At 42.0% G+C, this 21,021-nt stretch overlaps 1 protein-coding gene and 1 long non-coding RNA gene across 6 annotated transcripts in view; one reads left to right on the forward strand and one right to left on the reverse strand.

The window, feature by feature from the left end:
• The window catches only part of FUT8 (fucosyltransferase 8), a 322,308-nt gene extending 317,987 nt beyond the window's left edge, over nucleotides 1-4,321 (reverse strand). For 3 of the 5 annotated variants that reach the window (XM_082386588.1, XM_082386585.1, XM_082386587.1), the window contains exon 1: nucleotides 2,941-4,147. The gene's annotated coding sequence lies outside the window, so the exon portion shown is untranslated. Of the gene's footprint in view, nucleotides 1-2,940; nucleotides 4,148-4,195 lie in introns of those variants that run through there. The other 2 variants (XM_082386590.1, XM_082386586.1) reach the window with 1 other exon arrangement.
• LOC309626229 lies at nucleotides 4,266-14,579 on the forward strand. The gene is made up of 2 exons (XR_014243051.1): nucleotides 4,266-4,372; nucleotides 7,710-14,579. It is a non-coding gene; the product is annotated as an uncharacterized lncRNA (long non-coding RNA).
• Nucleotides 14,580-21,021: the final 6,442 nt, after the last annotated feature.

Raw genomic sequence — 21,021 nt, forward strand, 5'->3', positions numbered from 1 at the left:
TAACCCCTTAAATATAGTAAACACCTCACTATTCCGTATCTTACAGATATTTTAATTTTTTTCAAAGAATCTATTTTTTATTTTAGCAGCACTGAAATTCTATTTACACAATGAAGAGCAATGGCGAACAACCAACCAAACCACTACCCTCAGAAAACGAAATATTCCATTGATTTTAATATACACACTATCAATTCTACCCTTGAATTTGAAGAATATGTGAACTGTGAGAAGTAAAATCAAAATCGAACTGATTACAGTTCAAAAACCTAAATAAAGTGCCATAGATCAAAAAATAACTGCTTCATATTCAAAGGCACAAGTTCAACTTCACAGATCCTCTGGGCTCACTGCATTATACTGCAGGAGAGAGAGGTTAAGAAGTGACCTTGGGATCCTGCTCTCCAGATGTCTGAAGGACCCATTTCTTTATTAAAAGTATCTCTACTTTTGATAAATACCTAGCTTACTACACACTTGATGTCTTGGCTCTTATAAGACTCTACTTGAAGCTCTTTTGAAATTTTAGGACTGTAGATATTATAAAGAAAAAATTTAAGAAGATGCAACATGCACAAAGGGTCAACATATACTCCTTCCTTTCTGATGCAATGCACAAGAAGGTTAAGAAACTACTATCATACACCCTTAAGTTTGGGGGCATATTTTCAGAGATTTTAAATGAGAAATTCAATAAACGTTACACATTTACTTCCCATTATTTCAGATCATGAAAGAAATTTTTAACTAATTTGTAATATAATATATATATATATATGTATATATATATATGCTCCACAAATAACTATCTACAGATATACATCCATATAAAAATTCCCTTATTCTTTTAACTAAAAATTAAGTTTATGTTTCTTCTGGTCATAAAAATCCAGTTTGGGGTGTTTTAAAAGTTCAAACATATATTAAGCCATGCTTTGCTTTGGCACTAGCTCCCCCTCCAGACCAACCTACTGATATAACTGCACTTAAATAAATAAACAAGTAAGAAACACAAGTTTTTCCAAGCCACTAGCAATTTCAAAATTCACCACTTTTAAAGACACTCCAATTCCTTAAAATAACTAGTTAAAATTTGTAACCAAACACTGTAGAATGTAATCAGAGGAACTGTTTTTTCAATTCCATATGTCTCAAATAAAACTGACTTGTAGGAAAACAACTTCAAGTGACTTTCAATTTAAGAACATCCTAAAATACAATCTATATAATGCTATATTTTATGGAAATTATTTTGAATCACTAGCCTAATAAACCACAACATACTCTTCATGTTAACTCACTACTTGATCAAAGACACATTCTGCATGTTTCTGCAATCTATGCAACTTTCATTCCAGCTGTTCAGCAATTCAAGAATTCTCAGTTTATAAAGCAGGAAAAGGAAAATTCATGCCTCCAAACCATCCTTCTATGTTCCTTAAATCCTATTCATTTCTAAGTCCCTGCATTTTTACATACTAAGCTGTAAAATCACAATTTCAAATGTTTGAATTCCCACCCTATCCCTACTATTGTAGTAGTTATAAATCAAGTAATTAAGACTCTCTATATACATTTTATGGTATATTTCACAAGGTTAGCAATGTATGCAGCCTTATTATACGGCATAGGATTTTAGGTTAATTTTAAGTTATTTTGAAGAAGAGAGAATACAGCTTATACTTCAGTAAAACTCTATAGTGCTGCAAATTTCTCTCCTAAAATGTTTCTTATATGATGCACCCTTTAAAAGAAGTATGCATAAAGACAAAATTTAATCAAGAAAATAAATATGCACTTAACCCCAAGAATAACAGGGGGAAAAGAAACTATAATTAAACCTTGCCTGCAGTTTCTAAAGAGAGCCAAGCCAAAGTTCAATCAGTTACTTGTGATGAGTTTAATTGTAAACTGATAGAAAACTTTTGTAGAAATTTGGTCTGCGTTCCCTTGAGGTTTGGGGTTTCTTTAGGAGATTCTGGCTTTCCCAGGTCCACTTTCTTTAGTTGGCTTAAGTCAACTGTAAATTAATTCAAACATGGCAAGAAGAAACAACACCTCTCCCTGCCTCTATCCAAGGCCTCAATCAAAAGTCTAATATACAGCAAAACGCTAAAGCTCACCAGGGATAAATTTTAACCATGACACTGCCATTTAACTTAAGAAATACACTGCGTCTCCGACGTTCTGTGTGGCTGAGGATTGCAAACCCCGCTGTGAGAGAAAAACAGGTGCTGCACACGACAGCCCACTCACTCTTGCAGGACAAACCTTTAACTAATAAACAGGGACTCATTTAACCTTCCCAAATAAGTTTAGATACTCTAAAGCCGCAAACTCATCATTTCCACATCAAACGGGGGTGCAGCGGCACTCACACCGTGCAGTGCCCTGGCACTGGCCCCTCGCCTGGAGCGGATCTTTGCACGGGTCCACTCCCCGATTTCCAGCCGAAGAACCCCTCACGAAAGCCCCTAACGCACAGGCATGCTCTTCCCCACTGTCTGTGACAACATGGAGCGAGTTGCTGGCGAAAGGGTAGGCAGGTGTAGAGGAGAGAAGAGGGACACCTCCCACCCCCGCCCCCATCCCTTCTCCTCTCCTCGGCTTCGGCCCCTTCCCTAACCAAGGATGCTTGACGCCGAGGGCAGCCGCCGCGCCGCTCCACGTCCCGGCCGGGGCGGCAGGCGCCCCTAGCCCCCTGCCCGCGCCCCCCGGGCAGCGCAAAGGCACCCACCAGAGGGTCCCGGGGGCTCCCTCCCCACTTTCCCCGCAGCCGCTGGATAAGCAGCAGCAGTGGCAGCAACAGGCCCGGGGGTTGCCTGGGGAAAAAGAGCAGCGACGGCCGTCAGGCACCTCCCCGGAGCCTCCTGAGATCCCGCGCTTGCCCAGCCCCAGACCCCGAGACGTGCGGGGCCCGGCTCCCAAACGCCCCCTTACCCGAGGCGGGAGCAGAGGCGGTCTCCGCCGTTCCCCAGTCGCCGCCGCCGCCGCCGCTACAGCCCTCAGCCGCAGCTGCCCCGCGTTGGGGTAGTGGGAGGGGTGGCTGGGTGGAGGATGCTATTCCCGACTGAAGGGAGAGGAAGAAACGGAAACAGGAACCGCCGCCGCCGCCACCGCTGCTTAACGGAGCCTTCGGCGCCACTGACTGAGGGAGAGCGCGAGGCGGCGCGAGCCAAGCAGTCGCTGACAGCGCGAGACCGAGCGCGAGCCGGGTCCCGGGTGCGCGACCCCGAGCAACGCCGGCCCCATTCCGCAAGGAAAGGAAGGGGACGGGTCGGCCGGGGGCTGGGAGGGGGCGGCGGTGGGCGGGGGCCTGGAGCGTAGGGAAGCCGGCTACTCCGGTCGGCCGGAGATAACACGCGCACGCGCCGGAGCGGCTCTGACAACGAGCGCAGGCGGGGAAGCCTCGGCTAGAGCAAGCGTGCGCGCGCGAATGGGGGCGCGCGCCCCTCAGCGTTCCAGGCTTCTAGGAGAAGGCGCGCATGCGCTGTCCGCTGCCACCTAGGGGGACCCCGGCATGTGCCAGGGCTTCTCCCTGCCCCCTTCTCGCCGCGCCCGTTGATAACGTAGCCGCAGCATCCACCGCCCGGCTGAGTTGCGGGCTACGGCGGGACCCGGAGACTTCCAGCAGGGCAGCAGCTGTGCGCGCGGGTGCCGGCTCCGACACGAGCGTAGGCCGCCCTCTACCGCCTGAAGGCCGGAGGCTAAAGGGGGCGCGAGTGCAGCCGGGCTCTCCACTCCCGGGAGCGCCACCTCCGGGGAATGCCGTATTCTCTACCGCCGGGAAACGGACCGGCCCGTGCCAGTTCTGCCCGCGGCCCTAAGGAGCACTGGTATTGGAGATGTGGAACAGGCTCCTTGCTACTTTTCAGGAGTGATCGCTGCTGCTCAGCCCCTGCAGCCCAGGTCTGGCCGCTCCGCTGCAGCTTGCAGCACGATCATAGAATGGCATCGCAGCCACATGCGACTAGCGAAGCCCTGTTTTATCTTGTGAGAGCTGGTCTTCCACATTCGCCCCGACAGAAAGACCCACCCCCCCCCCCCCCCCGCCACGAGGGCCCGAGTTCGGTGCCTGGCCTCTCCCCCGACCCACGGCTGCAACAGCCCCTCCGAAGCGGAAGTTTATTCAGTACGGGAAAGAGAACATGGGGCGGGGGTGGGGGAGAGGGTTTTTCCCTAGGATGCTTCCTACCCGCTCGGACTCGGGAAATTCCTGGCGCCCGCGATGCAGAGCAGTGGGCCGAAGAGCTAGACCAGTCAAGCCCAGACGGCGAGCTGAGCCGGGGGACCTGAGCGCGCAGCCCAGGCACACAAAGTAGTCGCGGGCCGAGGCGGGGGTGCCATGGAGGCCAATCAGAGACGCGAGCACGTGAGTGGAGTGCGAGCCGGCCAATCAGAGGGTGGGAGGATGAGCTTCCCGTACCGAACTCTTCCCTGTAGCCCGCGGACCCAGATCCCAAGCCTGGGGTGCAATACCTCGGGAAAGGAAATGGTGCTCTAAAGACAAAAAAATTATTTCTCTAGACTTGGGTATTTTTAAGTAAATGCCTTAGGTACTTATCCCAGAGCAAAGAGTGGCAGCCTTTTGCATGCCGCGTATGAAAGGATCACAGAAAAGAGACTTAAGAGGCAGTGGTCTGCCAAGATTGCAATCTGCCTAAAAACACTAATAAATTTACGTTTATTGACACCTTTTTATAGGCCAGGAACGGTATTACAGAAATACAAATAAGATGCTGCTGATTCAAAGAAGAAAAAAGTTCCCTGTCCTCAAGAAGTTCAGTTTCCTCTGAAAGAGGTTTGCTGGACCTTATGACTGGTATTTATCCTCAGACCTTTAAACAAAAAGCTCTCAGCGAAGTGGTAGTTTCCAGTCAATTTTATGATTGTTATCTCCCTGTAAGAAGAGAAATTTGAGAGAAAAGTAGAGTGACTTATCTAAGGTCACACAAAAATATACAGGCAGAGCCAGAATGATACTCTAGCTCAGAGTTTAGACACCATCATTCAACCATCATTTATCTAACCCATGGTTGCTATCCTCCACTGAAGAGGTTTCTGCTCTAAGCTTATAAATTGAGCAAAATTCTGCTATAAGAGCCACATACTTTAGTTTTTGGAACTTATCAGAAATTTTAGGCTTATGCCATAGTAAGATAGATTAAGGCCAAAGTCTTATCAGTCAAACTCTAGGTAATTTTTAGAAGTCAGAGATGAGGTGGATATTTACTTTTTAATTTAAACAGCACTTTAAAAAAATATTTTAGCAAGCATGTTTAACTTTATAGCTTACCTTGTATAATATTTTAAGATCTCCAACTTCAAAGCTTTAATTTACATTTGCCTCAAAACATCTGGGTTTTTTAATCTGGGCTTCATTTTTCCTTTCCAAAAACCTAGGAATTGAAATATTTATATTCTCTACCTCCTTCTGCTAAAAAAAAATTAAAAATAAAAAATTGTGTCCAAGGAATGTTCGTCTAGGATTTAGTGCACTTTAATAGGGTGGCATAATATATATTGAAACACCAAATAACTTTGGTGTCTCTAAAATATACTCAGAAACTAGTTCTTCAGCAATTCGGATTGTGTTCTGTTGAGTCAGTGTGCGGCACAGCCTCTGACAGAACACTGTTAGCAAAGCCCTTTCCAGGACATGCCCAGCATGTAGATGCCACCTCAGAACTGGAAGTATCAGTTAAACAACTGATTTGTGAGAACCAATCTTTACACATTGAGGTCCAGGCCAATAATGAATTTCCAGAAAATTCCCAACAATTCCAGCTTTTAAAAAACACATTTCTTTTACTCTCACAAGAGAGATAATTACTGAAACTCTGCCTTCTTCTTGCTAGGTTAAATTTCTGACAGAGAAAATATCCCCAAAAGATTCTAAACATCTCCGGCTACCAGAAGACATCTCTGTCAAAGGCTGTTTTCTCCATAAGCTCCAGCCTCCCCCTCTGCTTCTAGGCCCTCTAGCTCTTCTTACCCCAGCTGCCTGCCTCTGCCTCTCATCATTCCTGTTTCTTATATTTGCCTGAGCAAGCAGAATTGCTCCACCACTTCCTCCACGGCTCCCTCACCAACTAGGTTTTACGCCTATCTCTGCTTATCTGAAAACTTACAGGCAAGTTCTGCTCAACAAAACATTGTACAGAACATTCTTCATGACATGTTGTACTGAGAACTAATAGAACCTTGTCAGTACATTATATTCTTTTTCATAAGCCTGCGTGAAATTCTTAGTCATCAACCAGAGCTGTGGAGTCTTGCGGATGGGGTGAGGAGGAATCAATCATTAGACAATGGAAGAGATCAACATGAAAGTTAGTGAGTACATGAGTGGCCATTTTATTGAGAGATTAGCTAGATCAAAGTTAATGAACTTGAATACTATCACATTCCCAAAATTTTGAACATTCATGTAGGAACTAGTTTGAAATTGACTACCATTTCATTAATGACTATAATAAAAATAATAGATGAGGTGTAATATTGCTGAGTGCCAGGCCCCATAATAAGCTCTTTACCTACGTTATTTAACTCTCAAATCAACCCTTTGAGGTAGGCCCCTTATTACAATGGTTGGGGGGACCAGAGAGAAAGGTTGAAGAGGCTCTCAGGAGGTTCAGCAGCAGCTACTTACCAAATAGTTTAGAAAATTCTCCATCTCTGTCATTGTGGACCAACTGAATATCAGCCCTAGAAACATTCCTTTTTTTTTTTTTTTAATTTTATTTATTTTATTTTTGGCTGCATTGGGTCTTCGTTGCTGCACACGGGCTTTTCTCTGCTTGTGGCGAGCGGGGGCTACTCTTTGTTGCGGTGCGCGGGCTTCTCATTGCGGTGGCTTCTCTTGTTGGGAGCACCGGCTCTAGGCGCACGGGCTTCAGTAGTTGTGGCACACAGGCTCAGTAGTTGTGGCTCACGGGCTCTAGAGCGCAGGCTCAGTAGTCATGGCGCACGGGCTTAGTTGCTCCACGGCATGTGGGATCTTCCCAGACCAGGGCTCAAACCCATGTCTCCTGCATTGGCAGGCGGATTCTTAACCACTGCACCACCAGGGAAGCCCGCCCTAGAAACATTCTTAATAAATTTTAATTGCTCTTGTTTTCTAATTGTTGCTCTAGCTACGTTTTACTTAGAGGATTCCTTTTTGCAGCAAATCATCCAAAGGACAGCATTGTTATTACTACATGCAAGAAGGTGTGACCTTGAGATAATCATTTTACCAATTTGGGCCTTAGTTTTCTCATCTGCAAAATAAAAGAGTTGGACTAGATAAACTTTAGTTGTTTGCCAGTTCTAAAACAATAAATCTAGCTAGTTTGACACACCATTGGCAGTAACTACAACAATGAAATATGGAAAAACCATCCATACTTTCAAATCCAATAAATATTTTAAGTCACTTTTGAGCCAACTCCTTAAATAGAAACTCTGTCTAACTACACCCACTCGTTAAAGAGCCAAAGCCAGTCTTTCCAATCAGAAGGTTAAATAAAGTGACTGATGTAAAGACTGATGAAACTGGCCAAACTATCCCTCCTTGTGACTTGCCTGCATGGCTGAAATTACTGTCTTCTCCATTTAGGATAAAGTATCAGATAGTTCACACTGTTGATTTCTTATTCAACATCTACTCCTGTTCCTTCCTTATTAACAGAGTTCCTTGTTTTTATTTTTATTTGTTTGTTCTTTAGGTAACCATCCAACCTCCAGCTACAGAAGGGCAACTCAATTAGTCCGAGTCAATCAGTAAATGAATTCCCTTGTATGGTAGAGACTCGTAAGGCTTACCCTGTCTTTCCAGGCACATACAGAGATTACATCCCTGCCACCCACCCCAACACTTGTAGTTCGGTGGACCATGTGACTAGTTATAGTCACTAGTCTATAGTGGGTTGTGGATAAAAGTGGTATGTGTCACTTCCAGATAAAACACCTAATTGCAAGTATAAGTCCATCTAGAGTTACTCTTCCCCAGTCTCAAGACCAGCATTGTTGAAGATGATACAGCCTCTGTCAACCTAGGTCCCCAAGAAAGAACAATGTGGAACAGCCCACCTCCCACCCTTATCAAGTCAGAATGGATATATAGTTTGAGTAAAAACTACACCTTTGTTGTTTAAGCTACTGAGATTTGGGGGGTTTTTTGTTTTTTGTTTTTATTGCTGTGTGACCTAGAATCTAAGTTATGCCAGGTCCTAGACTACCCTAATTATTACACCTGAAAACCATTGTAATCCTGGGGTAAACTGGCCCCATCAACTGAAGGGAAGGATTTTGGGCCCATGCTTTGGGGAGAAGATTCTCTCTTTCCTACCATGTATGAACAGGTCAGCCTATAACCCAGATTGCCACTGGCAGCAATCTAACAACCACAAGAGGAACTAAACTTAGAATGAAGTCAACACACTAAGGATGGCAAACAGAGAGAAGAACACTTGAAGATATGATTGAGCTGAAGGTTATATCACTCCTGAAGGCTAATCTTCTGTGGACTTCTAAATCTGCAAAATAATTATTCTGCTTGTTTGTTTCTCCAAAACGCTGTAAGCAGAAAATACACCTTGAATATCGTTAATTTCATCACAGTTCCTAACACAGATCTAGCTCAAGAAGCAGTCAAAAATATTGGATGAATTAAAATTTTTTAAAATATAATAGCTCATACTCTTGCCTTCAGAAATAAAATATTACTTGCATTAACAAGGGGGAAAAGTAATTTGATTCAACTCAGTCTTTTTACAGGTGAAGAGAAGACCCAAGTACGTTACAAAATTTATGAAGTTCACAAAGCATTGTTACGGCAGAACTGAAGGGGAAAAAAAACCTAATAATTGCTTCATCAGAAATGACCGTAGTCTGGGCATATACCCAGAGAAAACCATAATTCAAAAAGACACATGCACCCCAATGTTCATTGCAGCACTATTTATGATAGCGAGATCATGGAAGCAACCTAAATGCCCATTGACAGACAAATGGATAAAGAAGATGTTGTACACATGTACGATGGAATATTACTCAGCCATAAAAAGTAATGAAACTGCATCATTTGTAGAGACGTGAATGGACCTAGAGACTGTCATACAGAATGAAGCAAGTCAGAAAGAGAAAAACAAATATTGTATATTAATGCATATATGTGGAATCTAGAAAAATGGTGCAGATGAACCAGTTTGCAGGGCAGAAATAGAGGCACAGATGTAGAGAACAAACATATGGACACCAAAGGGGGAAGCGGGGTGAGGGGGGAGCATGGGATGAATTGGGAGATTGGGATTGACATATGTACACTAATTTGTATAAAATAGATAACTAATAAGAGCCTGCTGTATAAAAAAAATTAAATTAAATTTTTAAAAAATGAACATAGTTTCCAACTCAAGATGGAGAAGTAATGAGACAGTAGTAGACCCTGGTAGTTAAAAACTTTGAAGTTAAGACAAAAGTAGCTTACTTATTAGCTATATGATCTTGGAAAAGGTACTTAACCTCCCTGAGCCCTGGTTTTTCCATCTGTAAAAGAGGATAACAATCTCTAACTCATAGAGTTGTGAGGAATAAGTGACTCAACATATAAAAAGCACTTAGCGGGCTTCCCTGGTGACACAGTGGTTAAGAATCCACCTGCCAATGCAGGGGACACGGGTTTGAGCCCTGGCACAGGAAGATCCCACATGCCACGGAGCAACTAAGCCCAGGCGCCACAACTACTGAGCCTGACCTCTAGAGCCCGCGAGCCACAACTACTGAAGCCCACGTGCCTAGAGCCCGTGCTCCACAACAAGAGAAGCCACTGCAATGAGAAGCCCGTGCACCACAACGAAGAGTAGCCCCCGCTCGCCACAACTAGAGAAAAGACGGTGCGCAGCAACAAAGACCCAATGCAGCCAAAAATAAAATAAATAAATTTATATAAAAAATAAAAAGCACTTAGCAAAATGCCTGACACATAGTAAACATTCTATATATTGCAGCCATATCAAAGGATGTTTATTCATAGCTAAATCAACTTTTTTTTTCATTAAGATAGATCCTGTTCTCCTTTATCATTTATTTAATTCAGACCGCTGACCTAAGTTTTTCCATAATATATAATTATAGTGTAGTCTATACAATTGTGTAGCCAGTATACACCTTTCCTATAAAAACGCTCCTCCCATTTCACAATTCTATCATATGATGGCAGCTAGAGAAGTCATATTACTGCTGACTGTCCCCTTGACCACAGCTAATTGGTCAAGAGGTGGATATCAGACCCAAGAGGAACCAAGGAAGCCATTCCTCCAAGATTTTTAGACTTTGGAAGAGAGGTCATGCCAAGCCTCACCTAGATATAAAATCTGGGAAATGTCACTGGACATGTTTTTTTGCCAAGTGGAAAAAACACATTCTGTATTGAGAAAATACAGTCAATGGACAGGAAGCAGAGAGGATGCAGAGAATGTCTGTTACACTGGAATTCCCAGTTCCAGGTTTTCTTGATCATTGGCAGAATCTCTGCCTTTCCTTCTGCTTAGGTTTGCCTCTTCCAAGGGTTTCCCCCATATTCTTCTTATATATTTCCCATTTTGCATAAGCGAATTCCAGGTGAGTTTATTTTAGATGCAGTTAATGTAATGATATGCCGTATGTTATCATAAAATAAAAAGGGAAAATCTTAGATTCATTATCTTTATTGACAACCTGAATGATACCTCTAAGAATATGATTGTCAAGTTTATAAAAATGAATCAATAAATTTTTATCAAATGCCAACTATAGGAAAAGTACCTGTGGCAGAGATTTCAAATTACCCCCTCTTATCTATTCTCTCATTCCTTCATGGTCCTATTGCCAATCAACTAAAATCTTACATTTCCCAGTCTCCTTTGCAGTGGGTGTGGCCACATTACTAAATTCTGGCTGTTGAGATCTAAGCGTTATATGGGACTTCTATTCTTTTTTAAAAGAAGTCATAAAAAGAAAGGAGTTATACTCTTCTTCAGCCTACTCTCCATCCTATTACCTGGGACATGATATGATGACTGGAGCCCTTTCAGCCATCTTGGACCATGAAGGGGATAGCCATACCATAGGTATAGAATAATAGTGAGTAGGAAAGAGCCTGGCTCCCTGACAAATTTGTGAACCCTCCATGCCAATCCTGGAGTGCTTACCTCCAAAATTCTTTCATGCAAAAAAGAAATAAGCTTCTATCTTATTTAAGCCACTATCATCTAGGTTTTTCTGTTACATGCCACTGAACCTAATCCTGATACAATGCCATAGTAGTTTGATAAATTACGTTGAGTTAAGTTGGCTTGTTCATGCTTTGCAAAAAGAGAAACAAATCCCGAAATGTTTGAAAACATTTGAAAGAAATGTAACAAAGACAAGTACATGCTACTACTATATTTTAAAATTTTAAACCAAAATTAAAACTACAGTCTGCGGAAGGATGGGATAGGTGAAAGAGAAAGAATTTTTTCAGAGACAAAAATTCCAGCCAAAAAAATAATTACCCCTGTCAAAATGTTATAAATACTTGCTCCAGTAAGAGTGAGCTTCGCTGAAGTCACCAAAGTTCCAATGTTCCACTTTACAGGGGCAACAACTCTATGACTTCACCCAAGGAAACACTGGGTTCTGAGGGGAAAAACTAACTCTAACCAAACTGACAAAAGATTGAAATACCAGAAGGCCCCTTGAGGGCAGAGATCCTGCCTATCTGTCTTGATCACCCCTATGTAGCATATTTGTTGAATGAGTTCATTCATTTTCATTGCCATAGACCTGCCAAGGGGAAAATCAAGAAAGTAATAACCTCTGGTTAGTCAGGATCTTCTACAGTTTCCATGGGAACAAGGCAGTATAGAGTTGTGGTTCAGAACGTAGATTCTGACTATATTTGAATCCTTGCTCTGCCACTTAATAGTGATGAGACCTTGGGAAAGTTTTTAAACCTCTGTCTTATTTTTTCATTCATGTAAAATGGGAATGATAATGTTATCTACCTCATCCATCGGGTTGTTGTGACTGTATAATGAGTTATTACTTATAAGGCTCTTAAGAAGAGTGCCTGGGGCTTCCCTGGTGGCGCAGTGGTTGAGAATCTGCCTGCCAATGCAGGGGACACGGGTTCGAGCCCTGGTCTGAGAGGATCCCACATGCCGCGGAGCAGCTGGGCCCGTGAGCCACAATTAACCGAGCCGGCGCGTCTGGAGCCTGTGCTCCGCAACAAGAGAGGCCGCAATAGTGAGGGGCCCGCGCACCGCGATGAAGAGTGGCCCCCGCTTGCCACAACTAGAGAAAGCCCTCGCGCAGAAACGAAGACCCAACACAGCCATAAATAAAATAAATAAATAAAATTAAAAAAAAAAAAAAAAAGAACAGTGCCTGGCACAGAGTAAGCACACAATAAATGTTAGCCATTTATAGCTCTACAAAAACCCTGAGCTAAAGCAAGCCTTTGTGAACACTACTGTCATTATCTGATCTAAATCCAAAGTCAAGATAACATGAAAACAGAATCTCAGGAAGAAAAAAAAAAAATGATTGACAAGATTTCCTGGACCAAAGGCTGAATGTCATTTCAGTTCTGCAGTACATGCTACAACACAACTGTTGGTACTTAAAACAAAGAGTAAAGATTCTAAAAACAACCCCCTATAAATTGTGCTGGCATGATTTACAAGTAGACTTGTAAACTCACACAGATAGGGTCAAGTGGGGCTAACTTATATGTATTTCAAGGTTGATCATTTAGGTTTAAAATACATTCCCAGTCTTCTGGGCTCTTACACTCACATATCAAACAGCTGAGAAGTCCATCCAACTTCCAGAGAGGAAAATCTTGTTGGGTCTTCACGTCTTTCTTTACTCAGTCACATCATAGGTCTTCTGGCCTTCAGTCAGGTATTACTTCTGGTCCAAACTACTGTGCCAAGGTCGTGGAGGTTGCCCCTTCAGCAGGGGGTATGGGCATGAGCATGGCAGACCCTTTAGTAGAGGCAGGAGGTGGGCAGACAAGAATTGACATCTCTGGTACCCAGCTGTACTCCTTTTCCTTGCTTTCTCCTTCAATTTTTTACAACTCTACTAATCCCTCTAATGTTCACATGTAGCTCTTACAACTCTATCCTTCTACTTAGCAATTCAACTCAATCTCAGCCTTCATATTGGCCTATGAAAATTCCCCAGTCCAGTAAATTTGTTTCTAGTAAATGTCAGTCTTGATTTTGTTTATGAAGTCAGGTGGGCTGTGTTGGAGTTTGTCTCCACGTGGACCATCGAGCTTCCCACCAACTAAATAACTTGCCTGCCTTACAATGGTCTGACCACAAGGTGAGCTCTGGTCACAAGGAGAAATCATAATCTGTGTAAATGCAACACCTGGCTCCTTTTAAAAACAGCAAAAAGGTAAAAGCCCTACGATAATGGGACGAAACTGTCTTCACATAGGAAAGACATTTTAAAAGCTAATCTCTAGACAAGTTTTATTAAAAGCTAATGCTATCGTGTTGAAACAAAGAGTTTACGAATGTCTAGTATATAAATAGTAGCAATAGAAGTCATATAGCTCTGAATTAACAACAAGGGAGACTGGAACTAATGTCTCTGCCACACGCAGCAAATGACCTACACAAGCATATGTGGCATGGCTCTGGATGCAATAATTTAAGAAATAACCAAGAGATGAAATGGATAGCAGGAGGTGAATTTCAGAAATTATAAAAGACATGATAACTGGTTAGGTGAAAAAGTGACCAAAGATAAGTGAGATCTGAGGCTTGAGTGAATCATTATTTGATACCATTAATATAATTCATGGTTGAGTATAACCACAATTAGAATTCAGGTCTTCTGATCCCAAACCAAATATTCTTTTCATTCTGTCAGGCTCAATATTTCATTTACAAAAAAGCAAAATTATAACAATCACTGAATCAGATGGATTTATCATTGTTATCCCCAGCGTCTGGAATAGTGCCTGGCCTCTTGGATGTACTCAATGAATAGTAATTGACTGAATGGATGAGTGAATGAATGAATGAAGAAAGTGGAATTTATTTCCACAGAAAGGATCTGACTAAATAAAAGAAGTTTTGTCTTTACATGTTGCTAGATCTTACAAATGGTTTCCAATGAATTTCTAATAGCTTTTAATAGCTATTTTTAAAGGATCGTAGGAAACCTTATATATACTTATGTCCACATTCCTAAATAATAGAAGAAATCCAATTAACTTTGTCCTTCCTTTTATAGGAGTATTCTTCATTTTAAAAATAAGTGCCTAGGGCTTCCCTGGTGGCGCAGTGGTTGAGAATCTGCCTGCCAATGCAGGGGACACGGGTTCGAGCCCTGGTCTGGGAGGATCCCACATGCTGCGGAGCAACTAGGCCCGTGAGCCACAATCACTGAGCCTGCGCGTCTGGAGCCTGTGCTCCGCAACAAGAGAGGCCGCAATAGTGAGAGGCCCGCGCACCGCGATGAGGAGTGGCCCCCGCTTGCCACAACTAGAGAAAGCCCTAGCACAGAAACGAAGACCCAACACAGCCATAAATAATTAATTAATTAATTAATTAATTTTTTTTAAAGTGCCTAATAAAATAATCTATGCAGTCCTTTCGCTTTTAACATTCTGTGTGCCTCTAAGAGAAAATGTGCTTGATTAGTTCTCCTCCACAACTTACAATGAATGAATATACCAACTCCTCCCAGATAGATATGGCTGTGGTGGCCATATTTTTTTCACCAAGCGGAGTGAAACTAAATCTAACAACTAAACCTAATACTTAAATATGAATTTTCCTGTAAAGTCTAAAACATATGGACACGATAGGGATAAGTCTGAAATATGTATTTAAAGTCTGCATTATAGTTATGCTTCCTCACAACCATGCCCTTAAAGTGTCCTTGGCTGTATATCAGGGCTGATGTTGGCCAATACTGCAAAATTCTGATTAGTCAGGAGCCTATTTTAATTGTCTGAGCCCATGTAATAGTATTTTGAATATTCAAGGAATATATTTGTCATCTATGAGCTTAACTTAGTAGCAGGGAGGCTAAGTGAAGCTCTGGTAAACAGGATTGCACACAAATAACTTTGACTTTGTGGTAGGAGAGTTTTTATCCTTCCTTCACTCTCTCCCAATTACTACTTCCCACTTTGCTCATCAAAGGACCTGGGATAAATTTTACATTCATCACATCAAATCTAGAACTCCACTATCAGCTGCAGATGAAGACAATTTTTAAAAAAATTTTTATTGGGTTATAGTTGATTTACAATGTTGTATTATTTTCTGCTGTACAGCAAAGTGAATCAGTTATACATATACATATATCCACTCTTTTTTAGATTCTTTTCCCATATAGGTCATTACAGAGTATTAAGTAGAGTTCCCTGTGCTATACAGTAGGTCCTTACTAGTTATCTATTTTATGTATAGTAGTATGTATATGTCAATCCCAATCTCCCAGTTTATCCCTCCCCCCCCTTTCCCCCTGGTAATCATGTTTGTTTTCTACATCTGTGACTCTATTTCTGTTTTGTAAATAAGTTCATTTGTATCATTTTTTTAGATTCTACATATAAATCATATCATATGATATTTGTGAACTAAGACCAATTTTTACAGGTAGAAACTAACCTGAATAGTTTTGATTTTGGGGGGTTTTGTTTGGTTTGGTTTTTTGGTTTTAGGCTTAAGTCAGTCATGCTCTGACAGTATCATGGACCATGTAATATCTGGAGATTCCTCCTGTATTCATGACTCATAATTTTCCACTTATATAGTTCTAGAAAAACCAAACTGCTGGGTATGGATACTCATTAAATTGCTTTGCACAAAAGAAAGGATATTGCTCTTTTTATTACAGTCAAAATGAAAACTGAATAAAGTGTATCAGATTTCCCCTAATATCCCTACAATCTTCTCCAACTGCTAGAATCATCTTCCAAAGCTTTCTACACTCAAGAGCACCTCAAGTTATTGTCCTCCTTTATGTTTCCCAACCTCTTTGGTAGTCAGGTTGGAGCCATGTTCTAGCCACTAGGATGTGGACAGAACTTATTTAAGTCACTTCCAAGTCTGGTCATAAATGCCCCTGTGAGAATCTCCAGCTCTTTCTGCCCCTGCCTCGGTGATCTTGGAGCCTGCATATTCCACATGATCTCACGCTAAGATAAAGGGAGGCATCCCAGATCCCTGAGTGTCCACTAGGAGGAAAACCACCCTGCAGGCATTGGAGCACGGAATAAACCTTTATTGCTTTAAGCCACTAGTGTTAATTAACCAACAACCATACTGGCTGAGAGGATAATGGGGAGCTGAAATCCACCTCCTGTCTTAATTACCAAACCACATGCCTTGGCACAGTCTTTTACCAAAATGAGTGAGCTTGTCTGCATCTCATCCTCTTCTGATTCACATACGGATGCCATAGGACTAGCATGGCCCTGACTGAATCCCCACTCAATTGATCATCCTGCCTCCACTTTGCAATCCCTCTATAAGAGGCTGCCAGATTAATGCTTCTAAAGCACAACTCTGGTCATGCCATTTCCTGCTCAGAAACCCCTAGAGGAGCCCCACTGCTTCATGGATTAAGGCCCCAATCCTTAACATGGTCTCCAAGACCCTCCACAATTCATTGAACAAGTCCACCTATGCATCCTAGTTACTACCTTTGTCTTCTCACCACCCCCCGCCCCCACCGTGTTCTCTGGCTCTGGAAGCCTGCATGGCATGAAGCCAGGAGCTCCCTCAGCCTGACTCCACAGGACAGGCATTCATTTTCCTAGCTTAGGGAACCTCCACCTTCACTAACTCCAAGAATTGCCATAGCATAGCGTTTCTTCAAGGCTTCCAAGCCTTCTGGAGTCACCTTTTCCTTTAATATCCAGATTCAAAAGCTCAACTTTCATCCTGTGTATTATAAGGGCACCTCTCCATCTGCTTATTTGTGGGGGGAGGGGGAATCTGTCTCACAGTTGCTCTTGAGTTCTTAATTCACTTTACAGCCTGCTCCTCCATTTTGGCTCTGCAGCATAACAAGAAATCAGCTGTATTCTCACCCCTGGTTGGACCCTACTTGTGAGCAGTGTGTCACTAGCAACTCTTCTTACCATGAGGGAACCAAGAGGTGAGGGAAAGACAACAACATATAATACAGCTACTCCTACTCTGTGTAGCAGCTAGGATTCGCAGATGAGATACAGGATGTCTAATTAAATTTGACTTTGAGATAAACAGCAAATCATTTTTTTAGTATAAGCACATCCCAAGTATTGCATAACATACTTATGCTAAAAACTTATTTGTTTACCTGAAATTCAAATTTAACTGAGCATTCTGCATTTTTATTTGCTAAACCTGGCACCCCCAATAGAGGCCTCCCTTTCGTTAAATTCTTGAGCTTTGGTTCAGACTGGGGGTGGGGACGGGTGGAAGCAGGACTCTTCCGGCCAATGCATAATCCACCAAAAACACTGCCGTTTTAAATAACATTTCCCCCCCTCAACGAGTGTTTTTCTCCCTGTTATTCATGTGTTATAGTAATTTCTACACAGTAATATCCCACATATGACAAAAATAAGCCTCGTGAAGTCAGGAACATTATTCTTCCTATTCTTTCATTGGCTGGCTGGACCTCGGAGCCATCTTTCTGGCACTGACTATCTACTTACTACATTAGCGTTTCAAGAATTCAAAACCAGCAATAGCACCAGAAATTTTAAAGCAGATAACAGAGTCATAAGAAAATGCCTTGGGCATCCTAGCACTTTTTCTGACTTACATTACGAGCCATGGATTTTTAATTTTGGATTTGCACATGTTTCCAAATATCTCCCCACGTCTTCCAGGAAATATTTGGCTGGGTTTTACCTGAGGTGCATCAGACACTCACAGGAACACAGGTTATGCCTAGAAGTCATTCTTTTAAGATAGCTTGCCAGAGATGTTACTCTCTCCCTCAAACATAAAAGGTAGCACCTCCACTTGGTGGGTGTTATTTCATTCTCTTCTAAACACACTTACACGTTACCTGCAGCCTTGGAATGAAGCAAACGGGCCACGAGTTGACATCTTGTGAATCTCACAGCCCCGCTGTCCAGCTCCTGAACCCTGTGCTTTCTTGGTTGCTCATCTGGAAGCCAGAAAGATGGGTGGGTTAGATTATAAAGGCTAATTAAATACTGTAAAATGTATATAGGATCATTAGAAACAAATGGCCTTGTTCTTTCTCTCAAGCACCCATATTCAAGCAGGCATTAGGCTCCACAATCATTAGGTATCTAGCACGATGATTCTTTTCATAAGGAATGGGAAATTAATCACAGGCATGGAGGTACCCTGTACATTCCTAGAGTAATAGTAGAAAGAGTAGGTGTGGTCTGGTTCCTTTAAACACATAATCTACAGATGGGGAAATTTCCCAGACTGCTTTATGGAAATCTAACCCTTTTAGAGAATTTCAGTTACTTCACTAAAAAAATATGTGTACATATATATCCAGTAGCAAAATTTTTAAAACTAGATAACATATATACATCATAAAAACAATTCAAAGGATATGTAAAAGGACATAAAAAATTTCAAAGGATATGGAAAAGTCCCTCTTCCATACTGTCTCCTAATCTTCCTCCCCTGAGGTATCAGTGTCACCAGTTTGTATATCTTTCTAGGTGTATTCTCTGAATATACAAGCATGTATGTATATGTTGCCTTCAAACAGATTTAATTCCTTTTAAAATCTTCTTTATTGTAAGTGTATAAAATATATATAGTGATCTTGGGTTTTTTTTTAAATTTAATAATATTATCTTTGGAAGCATTCCATATTAGTGCATGGCACTCTGCCTCAGTATTTTTGACTATTGTATAATATTTCATTACATGAATGTACCACTAACCAATCCCAATATTGATCGACTTTTTGTTTGTTTCCAACTTTTGCTATAATAAAAGCTTTTCAATTACTTCTCCCTGTTAGGAAAATGGCTTCAAGTACTACTGAGCTATTCAACAGATATTTATTGAACACCCGTCCAATACACAGCACCAGGCCCTGTAAACAATAATGAAACTAAGAATATTCCTACACATTTCCCCTTCTTCAAATTGTTTGGTCACTTTACATGTGTGTGCTCTGGAATTTGTAATCGTCCCTCCCAGGTCTGTAACTAAAGACTCCTTCTTCATCTATTAAAACACTAATCTTCTCTTCTAAATTTACTTTACTGTGGCAAAGTGGGAGTTCCATAACTACAAATCTTTTTTTTTTTTTTTTTTCGGGCCTAGTTGCTCCGCGGCATGTGGGATCTTCCCAGACCAGGGCTCGAACCCATGTCCCCTGCATTGGCAGGCAGATTCTCAACCACTGCGCCACCAGGGAAGCCCTACAAGTCTTTTAACTATCACATCAGAGACTATATATCAATTCTCTCTGCAAAGATACACCTGTGCTTAATTTAGAATTACAGAATTTAAGAGACAGGGAAAAACCTAATGATCACACAAACCAACCTCTTTATTTTCTAGATGAGAAAAGTAAAGCTAAGAAAAGGAGAAATGGCTGGGCCATGGCCAAACTCTAGCTTATTTTTCTGATACAAATTGGTTCAATCTACTACCCCATCTTCCATTTAAAAATCAAAACTGATTTTCACTTGTGGCCATGATGGAGTAACAGGGACCTGATTTACCCTCTATCTTAAACAAATGGAAACCAGACTAAATATATATAAAAAACTGTTTTCAGATATTAGACAACATGCAGCATAAGACAGTCATCTCTGAACAAGAAAAACACATGACGTGAAACTATAATTGCCCCAGCTTACTGCCTAGAGAGATTCCAGGCTACAGCACAGGAAAGGGGACCCCACCAAGCCTGGCAGCTTCCCCGAAGTTAAGAATTCAGATTGGCTAAGGTAGCTAGAATTTGTAGGGTAGGAAAGCTGCACAGAGAGAGACAGAGAAGAGAGTTCTGGAGCTCCGCAGGGCCTGCCGCTTGAGTCTTGAGCTGAATACTGATCAGCACACATGTGTGAGGAAACTACCTGGGGACAGGAGAGAAACACCTGAAAGGAGCAATTACTGACATTCACACAGGGCTGGAAATAATCCACGTTCCCAACAGCCTGAATGGAAAAACCTTCTAACACATTGGGTGTCGTGCTGAGTACTCAGAAAGGTATTGCCTCATTAGCAGGCCAAGTGAGCCCTATATTAAAGGCGGCTCTGCTTCTGCCCATCAGAGTTTAAATGCAAGCCTCAAAAAGATCAAACTGTTTCCAAGTAATTTCACTCTGTCCCAGAACATAATTCAAAAATATTTAAAGGAATAAACCCCCTCCCCCCAAAAAAGTCCAGCCTCAAACAATGTGAAATTCACAATGCCTGTGATTCAATTTTTTATCGGTACTTCTTCTTTAACCAGGCATTCAAAATGAAGCAGGAAAGCCCAGAATGAGGAAAACAAATAAATCCTTCAGTAGAAACAGAGCCAGATATGGCACAGGTGATAAAATTAGTAGGCAAAGACATTAAAACAGCTGTTATCAACAGCTCTTATAACTGTGCTCCATATGTTTAAGAAAGTAGAGGAAGGAATGAGCTTGTTAAGGAGATAGAAGGAAGATTTTTTTTTAATGAAGTTCTATTCTTTTTTTAAATTTTATTTATTTATTTATTTGATTTTTGGCTGTGTTGGGTCTTCGTTGCTGCACACAGGCTTTCTCTAGTTGTGGCGAGCGGGGGCTACTCTTTATTGCAGTGGCTTCTCTTGTTGCGGAGCACGGACTCTAGGCGTGCAGGCTTCAGTAGTTGTGGCATGCAGGCTCAGTAGTTGTGGCTTGCGGGCTCTAGAGTGCGGGCTCAGTAGTTGTGGCTCAAGGGCTCTAGAGTGCGGGCTCAGTAGTTGTGGCACATGGGTTTAGTTGCTCCACGGCATGTGGCATCTTCCCAGACCAAGGCTCAAACCCGTGTCCCCTACATTGGCAGGTGGATTCTTAAC

Source organism: Balaenoptera borealis (genome assembly GCF_965194805.1).
Source record: "Balaenoptera borealis genome assembly, chromosome: 3".
NCBI classification, from domain to species: Eukaryota; Metazoa; Chordata; class Mammalia; order Artiodactyla; family Balaenopteridae; genus Balaenoptera; species Balaenoptera borealis.